This window comes from Garra rufa, chromosome 4 (assembly GCF_049309525.1).
Source record: "Garra rufa chromosome 4, GarRuf1.0, whole genome shotgun sequence".
In the NCBI taxonomy this organism is placed as follows: Eukaryota; Metazoa; Chordata; class Actinopteri; order Cypriniformes; family Cyprinidae; genus Garra; species Garra rufa.
Window position 1 is genome coordinate 53,448,510 of NC_133364.1, and position 6,765 is coordinate 53,455,274.

Sequence of the window (6,765 nt, forward strand, 5' to 3'; positions counted from 1 at the left end):
TCATTAAGAGTAGGAGCTCTTTTAAACACAATAGAAGGAGATGTAGGTAGAACTTCCCTGAGGTAGCGATCACTCATCAAGATTTCCCAATTATTTTTCCCAATTTTCTTGATTTTATTAGCCTCCGTACTATATTGTGAAACAAAATAAACAGAATTCTCAGAATTACTTGATTTTTGCCTTTGCACCAATAATTCTTCTCTACTGACATTTTTTGATTTGTTGTATGCTTTATATATGACACTATTTGTATATCCTCGTTCTTGAAATCTTTGGATCATATCTTGGGCCTTGATTTCAAAATCCTCTTCTTTATCACAAATTCTTTTTAACCTCTGAAATTGGCCAAAAGGGATGTTATCTGTCAACCATGGGGGATGGAAGCTATCTGCTCTTAAGATAGTATTTCTATCAGTTTCTTTTCTAAAAATAGTTGTATGCAATTTTCCTTTGTTATCCTTAATTATATTTAAATCCAAAAAATTTGAGTAAATGAAAAATCCAAACTCAGCTTCAAATGTACATTGGTAGTATTTAAGTATGAATGAAAAGCTAACAAATCTACTTCTGAGCCTGACCAAATCAAAATGACATCATCTATAAATGTTCGCAAGATATGGACTGGAATCCGAAAATACAAATCTTTTTTCCCAAAGTCCTAGAAATAAATTAGCATAATTAGGGGCAAAACAAGCACCCATTGCTGTACCCCTAATTTGTTTATACAGTCAGGTCCATATATATTTGGACACTGACACACTTTTCATAATTTCGGCTCTGTAAGCCACTAGAATAGTTTTAAAATGCTACAATCAAGATGAAATTAAAGTGCAGACTTTAAGTATTAATTCAAGGGGTTGAACAAAAATATAACAGAAAATGCTAAGGAATTACAACCATTTTTACACAGACCCCCCATTTTCAGGGGCTCAAAAGTAATTGGACAAATAAATATAATCATAAATAAAATGTTCATTTTTAATATTTTGTTGAGAATCCTTTGCAGGCAATGACTGTCTTAAGTCTGGAACTCATGGACATCACCAGAGACTGGGTTTCCTCCTTTGTGGTGCTTTGCCAGGCCTTTACTGCAGCTGACTTCAGTTGTTGTTGGTTTGTGGGTCACACACAAGGAATTGGACTTTAAGACAGGAGTTTCCAGTACAGACACAGTGTTGACATTAAACAATGCATTATATACAGAAGTAGAAATGTAGAGGCGAGAAAAAACTGTGCTTTGTTTGAAGCGAGAAAGGGCTGAGTGTGAATTTTCCTCATTCTGGAGATGTGACGATCTTTGAGATTGGGCAGGGGAGCACAAATAATCCTCTCAGCAGTCCTAACTGTCCGTTGTAGTCTATTCTGCCCTCCAAAGGCAAAGTGCAGTAACTACGCCAACACCGAAACTGAGAATAATGCCTTTAAAGTTTTTACACCAGCTAGTCAAACATGTTGAAACTCGTTTCTCTGAAACGGGACACAATTTAACCAGGAGAATTTGCCACAAGACAAAACAGTTGTCACATAGTCCATTTTAAGCCTTAACTCAGTTTTGACCAAATGTGTAGTTACTGCGCTTTGCCTTTGGAGGGCAGTATTGATGTCAGATTTAGTAGCTTAACCAAACCAGACAGTTATGGACGTACACAGGACAGACTCAATGATGGCCATTTATCAAGTGTTTTACAGAGATAAACTGTCTGTGAATGATTTTGTTTACAGTGTAGTTCTGTTTGTTTCCTCAGATAAGGTGCTGGTCCACTGCCTTCAAGGCGTCAGCCACTCCGCAACACTTTTCCTGGCATATCTGATGATCCACCATGACATGACGGTGGAGGACGCCATTGATCGTGTGATACACGAAAGACAGATTCAACCCAACATAGGCTTTTTGAATCAGCTGACACTCCTCAATTTAAAACTCATGAGGGAGCAAAAACTACAGTCAAGAGTGGAGTTCAACACAGAAAACATAGCGATGCTAGTTCCAGTATCAGAATCTCAAGTGATGTTAAAAAAGCACATCGTCATATCATGACCCACGTGATGCAACTCCTGCAGAAATGCACACTGGACTGGACACCAGTCACTGAGGTCTGGCCCAATGTCTTCATAGCAAATCAGTAAGTCTACAACAGAAATAACATTTTATACTAATCAATGTGGTGAAGTAATAATGTGAGACAGTAATCACACATGCAGTTGTGTCCTCTTTAGTGAAAGACTAATGGAGGCTGTGGTGTTTTTGTGCAGACAGACAGCAATGGACCGAGTCAGACTGAAGGAGATGGGTGTTACTCACATCCTGAACGCTGCGGCTGTAAAGAAGAGTCTGAAGATATCGTTAGGAAAGCCAAGCAAGGAATACCTGCTAGAAAAGGTCAATACAGGGGCGAAATATTATGAAGGCATGAACATCACTTACTATGGTGTGTCTGTAATGGATGAGCACTTCGTCCCAGCTGCGAAATTCATCCACAAGGCCCTCAGTAACCCAGAGAGTAAGAGCTGAAACACACACACTATTTATCATCTATCACTTCATCAAGTGTGCTATAGTGACAAAGTGTCTAGGAATGAGTTTGTTTTGAGTGTCTTGTCTTTATTTCCTCAGATAAGGTGTTACTGCACAGATGGTGCCAGACGCTCTCCAGCACTCTTTCTGGCGTATCTGATGATCCAACATCATTTAACGCTGGAGGACACTATTGACCGCGTCATAAAGGTGAGACGTGTCAGACTCAGCATTGGCTTCGTGAAGCAGATAATAATCCTCAACTCAAAGCTGGTGTAGAGAATTTTGTTTAGCTCAAAGAATTTAAGATGATCAATATACGTGTGTACATGCATGAGACTGTTTCTCTCATCACATATACACTGCAAAACTCCACCAGGTCTTATGACCAATGAATAGGATGAAATTAGTTATTTAAAACATACATTTCAGTCAGGGAAAGTAGTTTAACTCACAGGAAATTGTGTATAATAATCGTCATTAAATATACGCAATTTCCAGTTTCTGATCAGTAACAGTAATAATGATATCAACTGGTTTCTTTGTCCAGCAAATTGTTCAGTGATATCCATTACTCTGACGTTGGCCCGTCGTCACGGCAACGTGTTTTACTAATCAGAACGGAGTTAAAACAATTGAACAGAATAGGGCTTAAGGTAGCAATATGAGATCGAAACAGTTTAAGTGACTTTTGTAATGTAAGCATTCAGCACAGAAGTCATTATATGTGAATATATGGTTGTTTATTAAACTATTCTACTTACAAACGATCGCACATAGACAAACGTACATAAAACACAAATAGACAGAGAACGCGTGAGAGAGAGAGAGTAAGAGAGAGAGAGAGAGAGAGAGAAGAGAGTAAGAGAGAGAGACAGAAAGTGAGTTTGCAAAGGGACAGGAATGAAACGGTTCTGAACAACCTGAAATCGTTTCTTTTATAAAACGCCTTAAACGCAGCTATCTACGTTTGTAGAAAGGACGGATACTTGCAAGCTTGTTGTTGTTGTGCATTGGTTCCGTATGTGTTCCCTATCAGTCGGTCCGTTCGACGTCTCGTCGAGACCGACGAATTGGGATATCGCCTGGATAGACCAATCTACTTCGTGTGTATACAAACGAACCAATGAATATTGGCATGCATGATTGCAGCCAGCTGCGGCTGATCACAGCGTGAGCATATAATACGCAGCAGGTGCATGCATCATCAAGCTTTCGCTTCGGAGCTGGACCATTATTGTGGAACGAGCCAAGAAGCAACACTCACCTTCCTTTGTCTCTTTTGTGTTGGCGGCACGGCGCTTCAGCGGCGTGGTCTTCCGTGTCGAGTGGAAGCACACAGCTGGTCTTCACCATCCACCTTCTGTGTTGCTGCGGCCATCTCCCCTGTGCGCCTCAGCATTAAAAGAGCAAATTCCTAAAAGAGCAATTTTTGAAAAGAGTGAATTTCTAAAAAGAGCTCCACGGGTTGAGCGTCTTTTTAAAGACGAGGCGTCATGCCTTTCTCCCCGTGCGTTTCTGGGTGCGGCCGTTTCCTGGCGCCGGGTGATGGCCACGCACACTGCCTCACGTGTCTGGGCTTACAACACGCTGAGGCAGCGTTCGTGGATGAGTCATGTCCTCATTGTGGGGGGATGACCATCACGGAGCTGCGGACCAGACTCCGTTTCCTGCAAAGGGGCGGGGTTCCAGTCCCTCTGCCCAGAACGAACGTTCCTCCAGGCAAACGCCGGGGGGGCGTTGTCGCTGGAAGCAGAGGGCTGCCCGGTCTGACGGTGACGGTGAGGAACTCCCCGCCCATTCCATCGGCGGGGGCTCCTCCTTCCACCGACACTCCGTCGCCACCGGGGCTCTCAGGGGAGCGGGTTGGACCTCCCTTAGGGGTACCGCCCGTTACTTTTGGGGCCCCCCCCGACGAACAGATGTCGGTTGCAGCATCGGGGGGAGAGCCAGACCTCTCTGAGGAGGAGGAGGGCACACTGTCGTCCACTGGGCGGTCAGCGGTGCCCGATACTGACCCGGAGATGATGGCTATGCTTGCCCGGGCCGCCGAGAGGGTAGGGCTTGAATGGAACCCTCCATCACGTCCCGACCCCTCCCGGCTGGATGACTGGTATCTCGGGGTGGCCCGCGCTGGTTCTCAGCGCCCCACCCCGGTGCCATTCTTCCCGGAGGTGCATGAAGAACTCACCCGAACGTGGACGGCACCTTTCACTGCCCGAAACCGCTCGAGTGGGACTTCCTCCCTAACCACCCTTGATGGCGGACCAGCGCGGGGATACACGGCCGTCCCGCCGGTGGAGCGTGCGGTTGCGATGCAACTGTGTCCGGGCGCCGCTTCCACCTGGCGGGGCAACAATCCGTCGCTCCCGTCCCGGGCCTGTAGGCACTCGTCGGCTCTGATCGGCAGTGCCTATGCGGCCTGCGGCTCCGCTGGTTCCGCCCTTCACGCTATGGCGTTGCTACAGGTGCATCAGGCCCAGGCACTGAAAGACCTGTACGAGGGTGGTCACGACCCAGAAGTTCTCCGTGAACTTCGTATCGCCACGGACCTCGCGCTACGTGCGACGAAGGTGACCGCGCGGTCTCTGGGTCGTGCCATGTCCACCATGGTGGTCCAGGAACGCCATCTCTGGCTGTGTCTGGCTGATATGAGGGACTGCGATAAGACCAGGTTCCTCGACGCTCCGGTGTCCCAGACCGGCCTCTTCGGCGACGCTGTGGAGAACTTCGCCCAGCAGTTTTCCGCAGCCAAGAAGCAGACTGAGGCCATCAGTCACATCCTGCCCCGGCGTACAGCTGCTGCCTCCACCTGTCCGCCGGCGGCACCCCAGTCTGCTCGTCGCCGAGGGCGGCCCCCGGCTTCCGCCTCCGCTCCACAGCAGCCACCGCAGCAGCCTTCACAACGGCGCCGTGGAGCCGGTCGCCGGGCAGCCGCCCAGCCCGTCCAGGCCCCCACAAAGACCAGTGGGAAGCGTAAGAGCAAGAGACCCTGAGACGGGCGACCCAGAGATGGAGGATGCTGCTCTTCGGGAGATGGTGACCGCACCACTCCCTCCCCCGGAGGAGGGCCGGGCGGAGAATCTTTTGTTTGTTTTTTCCCAAATACTCGACAAAAGAGCAAATTTCTCTATCTCTGGGTCCCCATGTGGGACTACGGGGAGTGCGCAGGTCATCCCTGCGCCTCACCCGTCCTCCCCCCTCGCCAGCGAGCGACGATGGGCGGTTCGAGAGTACGGCGAGACGGACTACTCACGCACCATCGGCTCATACGCAGGTAAGCGTCTCACACACTCAACATACAGACGCTCTGACCCCGCCCCGGTCCGGCAACGAGACTGTGAGGCAGGGGCCCTGCCCCCCTCATCGCTGCTCCCCCGCGGGTACGCCGATGGTCCCCCTTGTGCCGCTTGTTCATTTTCTGGGGGCCTGGAAAGAGCTTCCCAGCCCATCTTGCTGGCTCCTTCGGACCATCACTTCCGGCTATGCGATTCAGTTCGCCCGGCGCCCTCCCAAGTTCAGAGGGATTCACTTCACCTCTGTCAGGGCCGCAGATGCTCCCATCTTGCGTGCAGAGATCGCTTCCTTGCTGGCGAAGGAAGCGATACAGCCGGTCCCTCCAGCCGATATGAGGACAGGCTTTTACAGCCCGTACTTCATAGTACCCAAGAAAAGCGGCGGGCTTCGACCGATCTTGGATCTGCGCGTCTTGAACAGGGCCCTTCACAGGCTACCGTTCAAAATGCTCACTCAGAAACACATTTTCAAATGTGTCCGTCCCCAAGATTGGTTTGCAGCGATCGACCTGAAGGACGCGTACTTTCATGTCTCAATCCTTCCGCGCCACAGACCCTTTCTGCGGTTCGCGTTCGAAGGCAGGGCATATCAGTACAAGGTCCTGCCCTTCGGGCTGTCCCTCTCCCCCCGTGTCTTCACGAAGGTCGCGGAGGCGGCCCTTGTTCCCCTCAGAGAACAGGGCATTCGCATTCTCAACTACCTCGACGACTGGCTCATCCTAGCACAGTCTCGGGCTCAGTTATGCGAACACAGGGACCTGGTGCTCGCACACCTCAGCCAGTTGGGTCTTCGGGTCAACTGGGAAAAGAGCAAACTCTCTCCAACACAGAGAATCTCTTTTCTCGGTATGGAACTGGACTCGGTCAGCCAGACAGCACGCCTCACGCAGGAACGTGCTCAGTCGGTGTTGAACTGCCTAGACACGTTCAAGAGCAGGACAGCGGTCCCACTGA

General features: G+C 49.1%; 1 pseudogene; it reads left to right on the forward strand.

The window, feature by feature from the left end:
- The first annotated feature begins 1,663 nt into the window (after window positions 1-1,663).
- Window positions 1,664-2,794, forward strand: LOC141333022 (dual specificity phosphatase 29-like; annotated as a pseudogene).
- Window positions 2,795-6,765: the final 3,971 nt, after the last annotated feature.